The 16,040-nt window shown below is 45.4% G+C and overlaps 1 protein-coding gene across 6 annotated transcripts in view; it reads right to left on the reverse strand.

Annotated features, from left to right (window-relative positions):
• The window catches only part of chd9 (chromodomain helicase DNA binding protein 9), a 260,945-nt gene extending 246,489 nt beyond the window's left edge, over positions 1–14,456 (reverse strand). For 5 of the 6 annotated variants that reach the window (XM_034186197.1, XM_034186214.1, XM_034186205.1 and 2 more), the window contains exon 1: positions 14,178–14,456. The gene's annotated coding sequence lies outside the window, so the exon portion shown is untranslated. The remainder of the gene's footprint in view (positions 1–14,177) is intronic. The other variant, XM_034186189.1, reaches the window with a different exon arrangement.
• Positions 14,457–16,040: the final 1,584 nt, after the last annotated feature.

The raw sequence follows: 16,040 nt of genomic DNA on the forward strand, positions 1-16,040 counted from the left end.
GAATATCACAAACAGGATTGGTAACAAGGCGCAGCCCAAGCAGATGCCAACCCCCACTGGAAATGAGTCTGACTTACTGCCGGGCACCCGAACACAGCTCTCGCTTTGTGAGCACAGACATTGGATGGCCCTGAGAAGGGAGCCCCTCACTCCATACTCCCGCAGCACCTCCCACAGTATCTCCTGGGGTACCCGATCATACGCCTTCTCCAAGTCCACAAAACACATGTAGACTGGATGGGCATATTCCCAGGCACCCTCCAGGATCCTTGTGAAAGTGAAGAGCTGGTCGATGGTTCCATGACAAGGATGGAACCCACATCGTTCCTCTTCAATCAGAGGTTCAACTATCGGCCGAACCCTACTTCCCAGCACCCTGGAGTAGACTTTACCAGGGAGGCTGAGTAGTGTGATGCTCCTGTAGTTGGCACACACTCTCTGGTCCCTTTTTTTAAATATGGGGACCACCACCCTTTGGCCTTTGGCACTGTCCCAGACCTCAACGCAATGTTGAAGAGACGCATCATCCAAATGAGTCCCTCCACACCCAGAGCCTTCAGCATTTCTGGATGGATCTCATCAACCCCCGGGGCCTTGCCACTGCAGACTTGTTTGACTACCAGTGACTTCCACCAGGGAAATTGATGAAAATCCTCCATCAGCTTCCAGCTCTACCCTACTATGGAGGGCACTCCGGGGTCTGATGCAGGAGTTCCTCAAAGTGTTCCTTCCAGTGCCAGATTACATCCTCAGTTGAGGTTAACAGAGTCCCATCCTTACTGTAGACAGCTTGGATGGTTCCCCATTTTCCCCTCCTGAGGTTCCTCACGGTCAGCTAGAAGCACCTTGGTGCCGACCGAAGGTCCTTCTCCATAATTGCTTCAAACTCCTTTCACACCCACTGCTTTGCCTCCCTCACAGTAGAGGCTGCCGCCCTTCTGGCCTGTCAGTGCCTTGCAACTGCCTCCAGCGTCCTCCAAGCTAACATATCCCAGAAGGACTCCTTCAGTCGGACAGTTTCCCTGACCACCGGTGTCCACCACGGTGTTCGAGGGTTGCCACCCCTTGAAGAATGTCAGACCTTCAGGCCACAGCTCCCCGCTGCAACTTCAGCAATGGAAGCTTTGAACATTGCCCATTCTGGTTCAATGCCCCCAACCTCCACAGGGATGCTAGAAAAGCTCCGCCGGAGGTCTAAGTTGAAGATATGTCAGACAGTAGGCTCCTCCAGATGTTCCCAGTTCACCCGCACTATCTGTTTAGGCTTTTCAGGTCTGGCAAAAGTCCACCAGATGGTGATCAGTTGACAGCTCTGCTCCTCTCTTCACCCGAGTGTCCAGAACATGCAGCCTCAGATCAGATGATACGATCACAAAATCGGTCATCGCTCTTCGGCCTAGGGTGCTCTGGTACCATGTACACTTATGAGCATCCTTATGTTCGAACATGGTGTTCGTTATGGACAGTCCGTGACTCACACAGAAGTCCTATAACAAACGACCATTCGGGTTTAGATCGGGGAGGCCATTCCTCCCAATCACACCTCTCCAGGTGTCTCTGTCATTGCCCACGTGTGCGCTGACGTCCCCCAGTAGAACAATGTAGTCAACCACCAGATCCCCATACAAGACTCCAATCAGGGACTCCAACAAGGCCGAATACTGTTGTATCTATGGGGAAAAATAATTATTCAAAAAGGCATGCACACAGCTTTGCGTACAACCCCATGCTGAAAAGGATTTTGTGTGAATGCTGACCTGGAGTTTCAACTGCTGTGGACACGTATGTGTCGCTCAGCCCCACCCTTAGTCAAACAGACACTTATACACACAGATTAGACGCAAGAAAAGGAAAACTAATGAACTACAATGTGCTTCTGAGTTTAAAAAAAAAAACTATATTCTGTGGTGTACAACAGGTCTAAATTATACACCTGTTTTTAATTTATCATTTCGACTCAAAAAAGTGATCTCTATTCAAATTCTTTAATAATCTTTCAAAAAAAAACAGTGAAAAGCTAAGTGCACACTTCTATCATTTATATGTCACAAAATCCAGATATGCCTTATGTAAGCGGGTTCACGGCATGCACACTCTGCCCACGCACACAGAGATGCTCATGCCCTCGACAAACTAAAATGAAATAGAATTGAGAAAAAAAATTCAAATGAAATAAGTGTAAAAAATAAATGAAAAATACAAAATTTTAATAAGCACTAAAATGGAGTCTATGCCTGATGGGATACGGGGGAGACCGGGTAGATGGAGATGTTGCAGGAAGCTGGCACTCAACAGTTTCCCATCAGGGAGTTGCTACTCCCCTTAATGATCCTTGACAGAAAACCTCTCACTTCTGCCAAGTCTTTACATTTGTTTAATTTGCAAAGACATTACACAACTTATGTGGGTTTTCTACTATTCTTCGTTGGCTGACCTCAACTCGATGAGCAGTTGCACGGTGGAGCTCATCTCGACAGGACACGATCACCCCTCAAGATGAGCTTCACCACCGAAGAAAACCCACGTATGTTTTGTCTTTACATACAAATACAGTAGTAAGTGTCTTTTCAATCTATAAAAACAAAATAAGACTTGAAAGTTCACGCTGTCTTAAAAGCAAAATACTGTCGTTAGATGATGGGGAGCTCAGCTCGGGACACGCAACTGTCGATTTGCACTACGGGGTAGTTCATCTTGACAGAACACTGGTCCACACCTGAGTGTGATTAATGTGTTCACACATGACCGGACAAACTGCACTGAGGGAGAAAATCCACAAGTCTGTTTTAACCTGACTAAAAAGTGCAGGTGCGAAAACAGTTTTGATTTTGTTATTTCTGTGGCTTGCTCACACTTCCCTATGTGCGGTTCAGGCCACACTATGAAAAAATTCTAGCAGAAATCTCTAGACTAGCATCTCAAAAATCCAAGAAAAATGAAATTACATCATATCTTGCAGATGCTGTTCATACTGGTGGCAGGAATGAAATGCAAAAACATAATGAAATAAAATACCTGCTTTAATCAGTCTACACACTCTGCTGAAACACAATCACAGACATTCCCCTGACGTGATTAACATTCTTGCTTACTGACAAATCATTTGACTGTCTTGAAGTGTGACATTACCACTTGTTTTTCTTTTCTTTTTTTTTTTGAAGATTCTTCGGATGCCTGCACTCATAAGGATTATACTGACAGCTAGTCAAGCAAGACGTGAGACACGCCTGACAATAACTTAACTAACAAAACGAGATGGCTTAAAGGGGAGTTTAAAGGGAAACTATTCATTACGTGTCAACAATCAGTCAATATATATTTTTCAATTTCAATTTATTTTCATTTATATAGCACCAAATCACAACATAGCTACCTCAAGGCGCTGCACACAAGTAGGGTCTAACCTTACCAAGCCCCAGAGCAAGCACACAGGCGACAGTGTTAAGGAAATACTCCCTCTGATGATTTGAGGAAGAAACCTCAAGCAGACCAGACTCAAAGGGGTGGCCCTTTGCTTGGGCCATGCTACAGACAGAAATTACTAAACAATTCTCAAAAGGAATATACAGGAAATGTTGCCGGTGCACAGGACAGGAGGGTTTCAGGAACAGATACCACACAAATCTCTGGATGGAGCTGCACCACAAACAGAGAGAAAAAAAGAGAATCACACATCAGAAAGACAACAAATACAGTATAATTTGTCAGCATTAAGCAACAAGAAAAACAAAAGAAATGCTAAGGTGATCGCCGGCCACTAGCCCTAAGCTTCATAAAAAGACCCAGAATTTAGTTAAAGTTGAGGCCGGCATGCTCAGTTTCCTAATAAAATGAATTTAAAAGAGTAAAAAGCATAGTAACACACGATGCCAGTATGCTAGCCATACGAAAAGGAAAATAAGTGCATCTTAAGTCTGGACTTGAAAGTCTCTACAGAATCTGACTGTTTTATTGATGCAGGAAGACCATTCCACAGAACAGGGGCACGATAATAGAAAGCTCTGTAACCCACAGACATAAAGTAGTCCTGCACACTGAGAATGCAGCGCCCAGGCCGGTACGTAGGGTTAAGTAGGTCAGCTAAGTAGGGACGGGCCAGTCTGTGAACAATTTTATAGGCTAGTAGCAGAACCTTAAAATCTGATCTCACAGGGACAGGAAGCCAGTGAAGAGATGCCAAAATGGGTGTTCTAGAAAACAGAACACTGCAGTAGTCCAATCTAGAAGAGACAAAAGCATGAATCAGGGTCTCAGCATCAGCCATAGACAGGATGGGACAAATCCATCCATTTTCTTCCGCTTTATCTGGAGTCGGGTCGCGGGGGCAGCAGCTCAAGCAAAGCCGCCCAGACCTCCCGAGCCACACACACCTCCCCCAGCTCCTCTGGGGGAACCCCAAGGCGTTCCCAAGCCAGCCGAGAGATGTAGTCCCTCCAGCGTGTCCTGGGTCTTCCCCGGGGCATCCTCCCAGTGGGACGTGCCCGGAACACCTCTCCAGCGAGGCGTCCAGGGGGCATCCGGAAAAGATGCCCGAGGCACCTCAACTGACTCCTTTCGACGTGGAGGAGCAGCGGCTCGACTCCGAGCTCCTCACCCTATCTCTAAGGGAGCGCCCAGCCACCCTGCGGAAGAAACTCATCTCGGCCGCTTGTACTCGCGATCTCGTTCTTTCGGTCATGAGCCAAATCTCATGACCATAGGTGAGGATCGGAACATAGATCGATCGGTAAATCGAGAGCTTTGCCCCCCTACTCAGCTCTCTCTTCACCACGACGGTCCGATACAGCGACCGCATCACTGCAGATGCTGCACCGATCCGTCTATCGATCTCACGCTCCATCCGTCCCTCACTCGTGAACAAGACCCCGAGATACTTAAACTCCTCCACTTGAGGCAAGGACACTCCACCGACCTGAAGAGGGCAAAGCACCTTTTTCCGGTCGAGAACCATGGCCTCGGATTTGGAGGTGCTGATTTTCATCCCGGACGCTTCACACTCGGCTGAAAACTGCCCCAGTGCACGCTGAAGGTCCTGATTTGACGAAGCCAACAGAACCACATCGTCCGCAAACAGCAGAGACGAGATTCTGTGGTTCCCAAACCAGACCCCCTCTACACCCTGGCTGCGCCTAGAAATTCTGTCCATAAAAATGAACAGAACCGGTGACAAAGGGCAGCCCTGGCGGAGGCCAGCGTGCACTGGAAACAGGTTTGACTTACTGCCGGCAATGCGAACCAAGCTCCTGCTGCGGTCGTACAGGGACTGGATAGCCCTTAACAAAGGACCCCGGACCCCATACTCCCGGAGCACTCCCCACAGGGTGCCCCGAGGGACACGGTCGAACGCCTTCTCCAGATCCACAAAACACGTGGACTGGTTGGGCAAACTCCCATGAACCCTCGAGCACCCGATGGAGCGTGTAGAGCTGGTCCAGTGTGCCGCGACCAGGACGAAAACCACACTGCTCCTCCTGAATCCGAGGTTCGACCATCGGTCGAATTCTCCTCTCCAGTACTCTGGAATCGACCTTACCGGGGAGGCTGAGGAGTGTGATCCCCCTATAGTTGGAACATACCCTCCGGTCCCCCTTCTTAAACAGAGGGACCACCACCCCGGTCTGCCACTCCAGAGGCACTGTCCCCGATCGCCACGCGATGTTGCAGAGGCATGTCAGCCAAGACAGCCCCACAACATCCATAGACTTAAGGTACTCAGGACGGATTTCATCCACCCCAGGAGCCTTGCCACCGAGGAGCTTTCTAACCACCTCGGTGACTTCAGCCTGGGTAATGGATGAGTCCGCCCCTGAGTCCCCAGTCTCTGCTTCCTGTTCGGAAGACGTGACGATGGGATTGAGGAGATCCTCGAAGTACTCCTTCCACCGCCCGACAACATCCCCAGTCCGGGTCAACAGCTCCCCACCTGCACCATAAACAGTGCTGGTGGAGAGCTGCTTCCGCCCCCTGAGGCGTTGGACGGTTTGCCAGAATCGCTTCGAGGCCGACCGATAGTCCTCCTCCATAGCCCCATAGGATGGGACAAATCTTCACTATATTTCACATATGTAAGAAAGTAGCCCTCGTAATATCTGTAATGTGGAGGTCAAAGGACAACGAAGGATCAAAATTTACCCCAAGGTTCCTCACTTTGTCAGTGTGATGTATGACACACGAGCCTAGGCTAAGCGTTAGCTAGTCAAATTGATGCCGATGTCTCACTGGACCAAGAACAGTCAATTCAGTCTTGTCAGAGTTTAAAAGTATGAAATTGCTGGACAGTCAGCTTCTCACTGATGCAAGATAATCTTCTAAGGATTTTATTTGGATAAGATTACCAGCAGTTATCGGCATGTATAACTGAGTATCATCAGCACTGCAGTGAACGGTAATCCCAAAACGCCGCAGTATGTGCCCAAGGGGAGCTATATAAAGGGATTAAAGCAAGGGCCTAAGACAGACCCATGCGGAAGCCCAAATTTCATGTCACTAAGGTTAGAGGTAGTGTTACTGTACAAAACACAGTGAGAACGACTGGTGAGATATGATGTCAACCATGCAAGGGCACTCCCAGTAATCCCAAAATGATTCTCCAGCCTATTGAGTAGAACAGATGATCCATGGTATCAAACGCAGCACTGAGATCTAACAGCACCAGAACCGTAGTGGTATCCACATTCATTGCAAGCAGAAGATCATTCACCACTTTAGTAGTGACAGCCGTCTCTGTGGAATAGTGAGAGCCGTCTCTGTGGAATGATATTTTCTAAAAGCAGACTGTAGTGGCTCGAAAAGAATATTCTCAGCAAGTTGATCCAGAAGCTGCTGTGAAACCACCTTTTCCAGAGTTTTAGAGCAAAATGATAGATCTGATATCGGCTCATAATTTTTCAACACACTAGGGTCAAGATTAGATTTCTTAAGTAATGTGTAATCACTGCAGATTTGAAACATTTAGGAACGGATCCAGAAGTTAATGAGAGATTAATCATTTCCAGCACAGTCAGCTCAAGAGTGGGCCACAGGTCCTTAAACAGTTTTGTTGGTATAGGATCAAATCAACAGGTTGTGCTTTTTGTAGATGTCACGAGTTTCGTCAGCATGCCTAGTGAAATTCTGCAAATCTAGGTAATACCTCAGTAATGAGTTATGCTTGTTTTTGTTGATCAATTCAGAGTAATAGGTCCGCTTTGTGGCCAATAGTGCAAGCTTATATTCTAAGATAGCATCATGCCACGAGAGGTGGAATACTTGTAATTTTGAACTACGCCATTTCACATTTAAAAAAACTTAATAAATACATACATACATACATATTTCTGATCTGCTGGTTAACAGTCAACTTTCTTCAGCCAACTTTAACCTTCCAGCTGTTTCCTTCATAGTAGTGTCTTTAAACACCATCTGCACACATGCACAATATCAACAAGACCTGCGGCGACTGAGTCAGTGAACTGAAGCCATACAAACGATATGTTCAATAAACACCATATGTTTGAGTGTCAAAACTTACAAGACAACGTTAAGATTCACATTTTAGGTTAGCCAGTTTGGGGTAAATGTATTGTCACGTTGGCAGCAAGTGGCAGCAAGGGACAGCGACAAAGGGCCGACTTGCCATTCATTTTCAATCTGAGTGTGCATTTTGCAGCGAAAAGAGAAAAAGGTCACTGTACCATCAGCTCGGCTGGGTCAAAATAGACAAGAAGTCTCATTTATGCAAATACGAAGCGACGCGACACAGCAACTGCCAATCCGAATAAAAAGGCAGCATGACATCAGACAGCTGCAAACTTGAACAAAATAAACCAAAATCTAAAACAGCTTATTTCTATATAAATCTAGTATAGTTAGCATTTTATTCTCATATATTTTGTAAAGGTTAGTGAGAAATAAACACTTCTTTATACAACCCCAATTCCAATGAAGTTGGGACATTGTGTGAAATGTAAATAAAAACAGAATACGATTTGCAAATCCTCTTCAACCTATATTCAATTAAATACACCACAAAGACGATATTTAATGTTCAAACTGATAAAATTTATTGTTTTTGTGCGAGTATTTGCTCATTTTGAAATGGATGTCTGCAACACGTTTCAAAAAAGCTGGGAAAGTGGTATGTTTACCACTGTGTTACATCACCTTTCCTTCTAACAACACTCAATAAGCGTTTGGGAACTGAGGACACTAATTGTTGAAGCTTTGTAGGTGGAATTCTTTCCCATTCTTGCTTGATGTACAACTTCAGCTGTTCAACAGTCCGGGGTCTCCGTTATCGTATTTTGTGCTTCATAATGCCCCACACATTTTCAATTGGTGACAGGTCTGGACTGCAGGCAGGCCAGTCTAGTACCCACACTCTTTTACTACGAAGCCACGCTGTTGTAACATGCAGAATGTGGCTTGGCATTGTCTTGCAGGGACATCCCTGAAAAAGACGTTGCTTGGATGGCAGCATGTGTTGCACCAAAACCTGGATGTACGTTTCAGCATTGATGGTGCCATCACAGATGTGTAAGTTGCCCATGCCATGGGCACTAACACACCCCCATACCATCACAGATGCTGGCTTTTGAACTCTGCACTGGTAACAATCTGGATGGCCTTTTTCCTCTTTTGTCTCAAGAACATGACGTCCATGAGTTCCAAAAACAATCTGAAATGTGGACTCATCAGACCACAGCACACTTTTCCACTTTGCGTCTGTCCATTTCAAATGAGCTCGGGCCCAGAGAAGGCGGCAGCGTTTCTGGATGTTGTTGATGTATGGCTTTCGCTTTGTATGGTAGACTTTTAACTTGCACTTGTAGATGTAGCGACGAACTGTGTTAACTGACAATGGTTTTCTGAAGTGTTCCTGAGCCCGCACGGTAAGATCCTTTACACAATCATCTCAATTTTTAATGTAATGCCGCCTGAGAGATCGAAGGTCACGGGCATTCAATGTTGGTTTTTGGCCTTGCCGCTTATGTGTAGAAAGTTTTCCAGATTCTCTGAATCTTCTGATTATATTATGGACTGTAGATGATGGAATCCCTAAATTCCTTGCAACTGAATATTGAGAAACATTGTTCTTAAACTGTTGGACTATTTTTTCATGCAGTTGTTCACAAAGTGGTGATCCTCACCCCATCTTTGCTTGTGAACGGCTGAGACTTTTGGGGATGCTCCTTTTATACCCAATCATGACACTCATAATTAGTGTCCTCAGTTCCCAAACACTTATTGAGTGTTGCTAGAAGGAAAGGTGATGTAACACAGTGGTAAACATACCACTGTCCCAGCTTTTTTGAAACATGTTGCAGGCATCCATTTCAAAATGAGCAAATACGAAGGCTGTCCATAAAGTATAGGTCCTTTTTATTTTTTTCAAAAACTATATGGATTTCATTCATATGTTTTTACGTCAGACATGCTTGAACCCTCATGCATGAGTTTTTCCACGCCTGTCGGTGACGTCATTCGCCTGTGAGCACTCCTTGTGGGAGGAGTCGTCCAGCCCCTCGTCGGAATTCCTTTGTCTGAGAAGTTGCTGAGAGACTGGCGCTTTGTTTGATCAAAATTTTTTCTAAACCTGTGAGACACATCGAAGTGGACACGGTTCGAAAAATTAAGCTGGTTTTCGGTGAAAATTTTAACGGCTGATGAGAGATTTTGAGGTGATACTGTCGCTTTAAGGACTTCCCACGGAGCGAGACATCGTGCAGCACTCCCAGGCGCCGTCGTCAGCCTGTTTCAAGCTGAAAACCTCCACATTTCAGGCTCTATTGATCCAGGACGTCGTGAGAGAACAGAGAAGTTTCAGAAGAAGTCGGTTTCAGCATTTTATCCGGATATTCCACTGTTAAAGGAGATTTTTTTAATGAAAGACGTGTGGGCGGATTGCAGCGTCGGCTCACAGCCGCCGCGACGCTCCGCCACAGGAAAAACACCTCTGTTGGAAGCCTTAAGGACAAGTTGGAACATGTCCAGCTGTTAAACAATTTCTCATATACTCACTCCACTGAAAGCCATCAAAAGCCGCCTGGATTTTACAAATGGTTATAAACACGGAGGTGTTTTTCCTGTGCCGCCGCACCGCGCCAGCTGCGTCCCGACGCGCGGAACCGTCCGCACGTCTTTCATTAAAAAAATCTCCTTTAACAGTGGAATATCCGGATAAAATGCTGAAACCGACTTCTTCTGAAACTTCTCTGTTCTCTCACGACGTCCTGGATCAATAGAGCCTGAAATGTGGAGGTTTTCAGCTTGAAACAGGCTGACGACGGCGCCTGGGAGTGCTGCACGGCGTCTCGCTCCGTGGGAAGTCCTTAAAGCGACAGTATCACCTCAAAATCTCTCAGCCGTTAAAATTTTCACCGAAAACCAGCTGAATTTTTCTAACTGTGTCCACTTCGATGTGTCTCACAGGTTTAGAAAAAATTCTGATCAAACAAAGCGCCAGTCTCTCAGCAACTTCTCAGACAAAGGAATTCCGACGAGGGGCTGGACAACTCCTCCCACAAGGAGTGCTCACAGGCGAATAACGTCACCGACAGGCGTGGAAAAACTCACGCATGCGCACGAGGGTTCAAGCATGTCTGACGTAAAAACATATGAATGAAATCCATATAGTTTTTGAAAAAAATAAAAAGGACCTATACTTTATGGACAGCCCTCGTATTTGCACAAAAACAATAAAGTTTATCAGTTTGAACATTAAATATCTTGTCTTTGTGGTGTATTCAATTGAATATAGGTTGAAAAGGATTTGCAAATCATTGTATTCTGTTTTATTTACATTTACACAACATCCCAACTTCATTGGAATTGGGGCTGTATAAAAACGCTGTATTTGTAAGTAGATAACACCTCTGAAATCATTTACAAGATGTTTTACAGCAATGTTAAGATCCCAGCTGGCGATACAGGAACCTCACTAAGAAAGACATTGAACTGAAACAAATCAAGTAAACTTTGATTCCATTAAGCAGTCAAGTGTGGAGGAAAAACTGAGTAACAATGGGGAAAGGTGCACAATAAGAGCAAAGCTCTATGACCTGCAGACTTTTTGTTCACCCTGGGGATACAAAGTAGTCCTGCACCCTGAGAGCGCAGAGCCCAGGCCAGTATATAGGGCTTAATTAGGTCAGCTAAGTAGAGAGGTCCTAGTCTGTGAATAATTTTTTAGGTTAACAGAAGAACTTTAAAACCTTAATTCAATAAATGATTACTTGAACCATGAGGTACACTTTAACACTTTGCTGTCCATGTGCAAACTCAACCGCAGGTATCCATCCACTGGCATACCCCTTAACCAATCTGACTGGAATTCCAATCGCTGTTTCTTAAAATGCAGTGCCAGTTGCATTTCTGAAAAGGGAAAAGGGATTAGTTGTGCTGGTTATGTTGGTTTAGCTCATTAACCAACATTTTCATGACATTAACAGGTGCCACAAAAAAGACAGTTCTGCACAGAGTGACACTTTTGTTTACGGTGCATTCAGAAAGTGTTCACAGTGTTTCACTTTTTCCACTTTTTTTTTTTTTTTTTTGTTATAGCCTTATTCCAAATTGGATGAAATTCCTTTTTTCCTCAAAGTTCTACACACAATACCCCATAATGACAATGTGAAAGTTTTTTTTGCAAATTTATTAAAAATAATTTTAAAAAACCCTAAGAAATCATGTATACATAAGAATTCACACCCCTTGCCATGAAGCTTAAAATTGAGTTCAGTTGCATCCTGTTTCCACTGATAATCCTTGAAATGTTTCCACAGCTTTATTGGAGTCCACTTGGGATAAAGTCAGTTGACTGGACATGATTTGGAAAAGCACACACCTGTCTCCATATAAGATCCCACAGTTAACAGTGCATGTCAGAGTACAAACCAAGCATTAAGTCAAAGGAACTGTCTGTAGACCTCCGAAACAGGATTGTCTCGAGGTACAAATCTGGGGAAGGGTACATACAGGTCCCAATGAGCACAGTGGCCTCCATCATCCGTAAATGAAAGACGTTTAGATCCACCAGGACTCTTCCTGGAGTCAGGCACCTGAAGGACTCTCAGACCACGAGAAACAAAACTCTCTGGTCTGATCAGACAAAGACTGAAGTCTTTGGCATGAATGCCAGGCGTCATGTGTGGAGGAAACCAGGCAAAAAATAGTAGTTGTGTGCACATCCAATCCTGATTAGGCCAGGTACATAATCAAGAATTGCAGACCAAAAAAAAACCAAAAAAAAAAAAACAGAGGAAAATCCGTTATGTTTAGGCAACATAGGTGCATGAAGAAGACCTCATGGTAAAAAACGTTTTGTTTGCTTCTTTAGTCAATTAAAGATTTTGGGAGCTCTATACCGGTGTGCGGATTTTCCTCTCTTTTGTTGAAGGAAACCAGGCACCATCCCTACAATGAAGCATGGTGGTGGCAGCATCATGCTGTGGGGATGTTTTTCAGCTGCAGGAACTGGGAGATGAGTCAGGGTTGAGGAAAAGATGAATGCAGCAATGTACAGAGACATCTTGGATGAAAAGCACTTTTGACCTCAGACTGGAGCGAAGGTTCATCTTTCAACAGGGCAATGACCCTAAGCACACAGCCGAGATATCAAAGGAGTGGCTTCAGGACAACTCTATGAATGTCCTTGAGTGGGCCAGAGCCCAGACCTGAATCTGACTGAACATCTCTGGAGAGATCTGAAAATGGCTGTGCACCGACAGTCTCCATCCAACATAATGGATCTTGAGAGGTGCTGCAAAGAGGAATGGCCAAAAAAAAAGCCCAAACAATGCCAAGCTTATGGCATTATATTCAAGAAAACTTGAGGCTGTAATTACTGCCAAAGTTGCATCAACAAAGTAACGCGCAAAGGGCCTGAATACTTATGTACATGAGACTTTATTAAGTTTGGAAATTTTTGCAAATTTATTAAAAATAAACATCCATCCATCCATCCATTTTCTTCCGCTTTATCCGGAGTCGGGTCGCGGGGGCAGCAGCTCAAGCAAAGCCGCCCAGACCTCCAGATCCACACACACCTTCCCCAGCTCCTCTGGGGGAACCCCAAGGCGTTCCCAAGCCAGCTGAGAGACGTAGTCCCTCCAGCGTGTCCTGGGTCTTCCCCGGGGCCTCCTCCCGATGGGACGTACCCAGAACACCTCTCCAGCGAGGCGTCCAGGGGGCATCCGTAAAAGATGCCCGAGCCACCTCAACTGGCTCCTTTCAACGTGGAGGAGCATCGGCTCTACTCCGAGCTCCTCCCGAAATAAAAATAAACAAAAAAACTTTTTAATGTTGTCATTTTGGAGTGTTGTGAGTAGAATTTTGAGAGGAAAAAATGAATTTTGCCTACTCCATTTTGCAATAAGGCTTTAACAACAAAATATGGAAAAGTGAAGAGCTGTGAATACTTTCTGGATGCACGGTACATTTGGATCAAAGATCACCCCTTTTAGGGTTGCTCCTTTAAAATCGGCCTATTTTAAATCATTTCAATTATTACCGTTAGCAACAACATTCTCCAACAAGCGTTAGACATTCTAAAGGGTTTGAGAGTTTTAACATTTTTTTAATGAAACTTTCAGTTCGGCTGGATAAGCGCACTTTTGAAGTGTTTCGGTGTTTTCACGTGCACCCTCGCGTGGGACCATCGATTTTTTTTTTTTTTTTTTTTTTTTAAACGTTGGCCCTCGCGCGCTGCCGACAATAACAGCGCGTGCTCACGACCCCCACAGAAGAGTCAAAAAGGTGTCGCGCGACGCTCGCTCCCTGAGGAGCAGCAGGAGGAGGAGGCGGATGGAGACGTGACACTGATGGTGTCCTCAGTAACACAAGTAGTTTGTCGTTCTCAGGCCACTTTTACAAATAAACAAATAAATAAATAAAAACCCCGGTTGGCCGCTGTCAGTTCAGGACCAGCGCGAGTTTACAAAACAGCGCGAGAGCTAAACTGCGCCGATAAAAAAAAGTGCGACTCCAGCCGCTCTTCTCCCGCGGAGGACCAGCAGCAGGGGGACAAAGTAATTTATCGCGTCAACAGTTGTCTGTGGTCCAGTCGGCGGTGTGTCATCAGACAGCTGACTGGCGGCGCTGACAGCTCGTGGCCTGAATGAAACACTCCGAAATGTCTCTTAAGAAGCAAATAACCTCAAAAGCAGAGGGAAGAGGCGGGTAGAAGTGGTGTTTCGTACCTGTAAAGAAGCTCAAAGTGCCTCCTGAGACGTCAGGAGACGGTACGGGTGAAGTTGTGACTTGTCCTCCGGCTGCTTTTTGCGACCCCGTACGGCGCGGCGGCTCCAGTCCACCGCCGCTGCTGCTGCTGACGTGACTGTGCTGCGATAACGCCGCATTTGCATATTAGTCACTTCCTCTCTGATTGGACCCGTCGAGGACGTGCCACCAGTCAAAGGTTTTCGAGTCTAACTCGAAGCCGCCGCCACCCGCGGCCGCGAGTGCGTGTTGACGCTGTACCGACGGGACCCCGGCCCCCAAAGAGCGGCCGGTTAAGTCGCGGGTTCATGGGTAAAGTCGGCGTGTTGACAGAGTGCATAAGATGGCCGCGTACAAGCCAGAGCCAATCACCAGACGTTTTACTTTCCACGCACGGACGGGAGACTTTTTCTTTTTTTTTAAACTCCCACCGAAAATGAATGGCCCTGCATTGTAGGTATATACCGACCTCTAGTGGCTGAATAAGCAACATGCAGCCGTGAAGTCGGTCTGTTCTGACCCCCCTCACAGAGGGACTGAATGGTGTGTGGATTTGGGGGGGTTGACTCACTGCGTGGGTCGATTGCTGCAGAAGTTGAGTAAAGGTTTTGGGTTTGTGATCGTCCTGGATCAAGGCTGATCTGAGCTTTCAATGACTTCCAAGGCTCAGCCATTCAAAGTGTATCTGTGCACGGCAGGTGTGAACTTAGACTATCCCTAACCTCAGCAGTGACGTTCATGTCTCTGGATCCTCAGCCTGTGAGATCAGCAGACACCTGGGAAGAACTCAGACTCATGAGATTTGCTGGATAGAGGTGTTTGGCAATGATGATGTTCTTTGCAGAAGTCTTACGGGTCCTGGTGCTTCTCGTCTTTCTGTATGGTTGTGACATTTTTGACACTACTGATTGATGCAAGGTGGACATCTTTGGTATGAGATCCCTAAACAAAATTTTTGGGCATTACTAGAATGACTGCAAGTCAAACAGTTACTTATGAAGACTCTGATAAGTGATGGGGAGGGAGGTCATGGTCTAGTGAAGCGTTGGGCTTGAGACCAGAGGATCCTCTGTTCAAATACCAGCCTGACTGGAAAATCTGTAAGGGCCCTTGGGCAAGGTCCTTAATCCCCTATTGCTCCCAGTGTGTAGTGAGCACCTTGTATGGCAGCAGCCTCACACTGGGGTGAATGTGAGACAGTGTGTCAAGCGCTTTGAGCGTCTGATGCAGATGGAAAAGCGCTATATAAATGCAGTCCATTCATTTTACTCAGATAATAATGCAGCAGATAAGGGAGTATTTACAGAGGAATCCTTCAAATGGTGATGCAAGCACCAAATTTGGCATAAATAGGTCTTAGACATTACTCTTTTGAAAGAGTAGCCACTTGAATTTTCAATAAGCAGCCAGCTAAGTGTCAACTGAAGAATTACACAGGGTCAAAACTTAAAAATACTCCAATCATATTGAAAGGGATTGCATATTTGTCTGATCATAAAGATTTCAAAAAGGTATAGCTTGGACTATCTATGACCAAATTCTATGGAGGTATGGAGTAAAACGTAGCAAAAATGGTGAGAAAGGTCAATTTTAGTTTGTACGGGGTCAAAAGTTAAAGTTGCTTGAATTTTGGTTAATTGTGATGCAAGTTATTGGTTGGGATTAATAAATGGAATAGGCAGCTGCAGAAGATCAAGGAGATGGTAGAGGTGTATGGCAGTGTCAATATCTTTGGAAAATAACAGGTCCTGGTGATTCCAGGGTTACATTGTTATGAGACCTGACAAAGCTGCATCAACAAAGCATTGAGCAAAGGCTATAAATACGTATGTACATGTAATTTT

This window comes from Thalassophryne amazonica, chromosome 2 (genome assembly GCF_902500255.1).
Source record: "Thalassophryne amazonica chromosome 2, fThaAma1.1, whole genome shotgun sequence".
NCBI lineage: Eukaryota > Metazoa > Chordata > Actinopteri > Batrachoidiformes > Batrachoididae > Thalassophryne > Thalassophryne amazonica.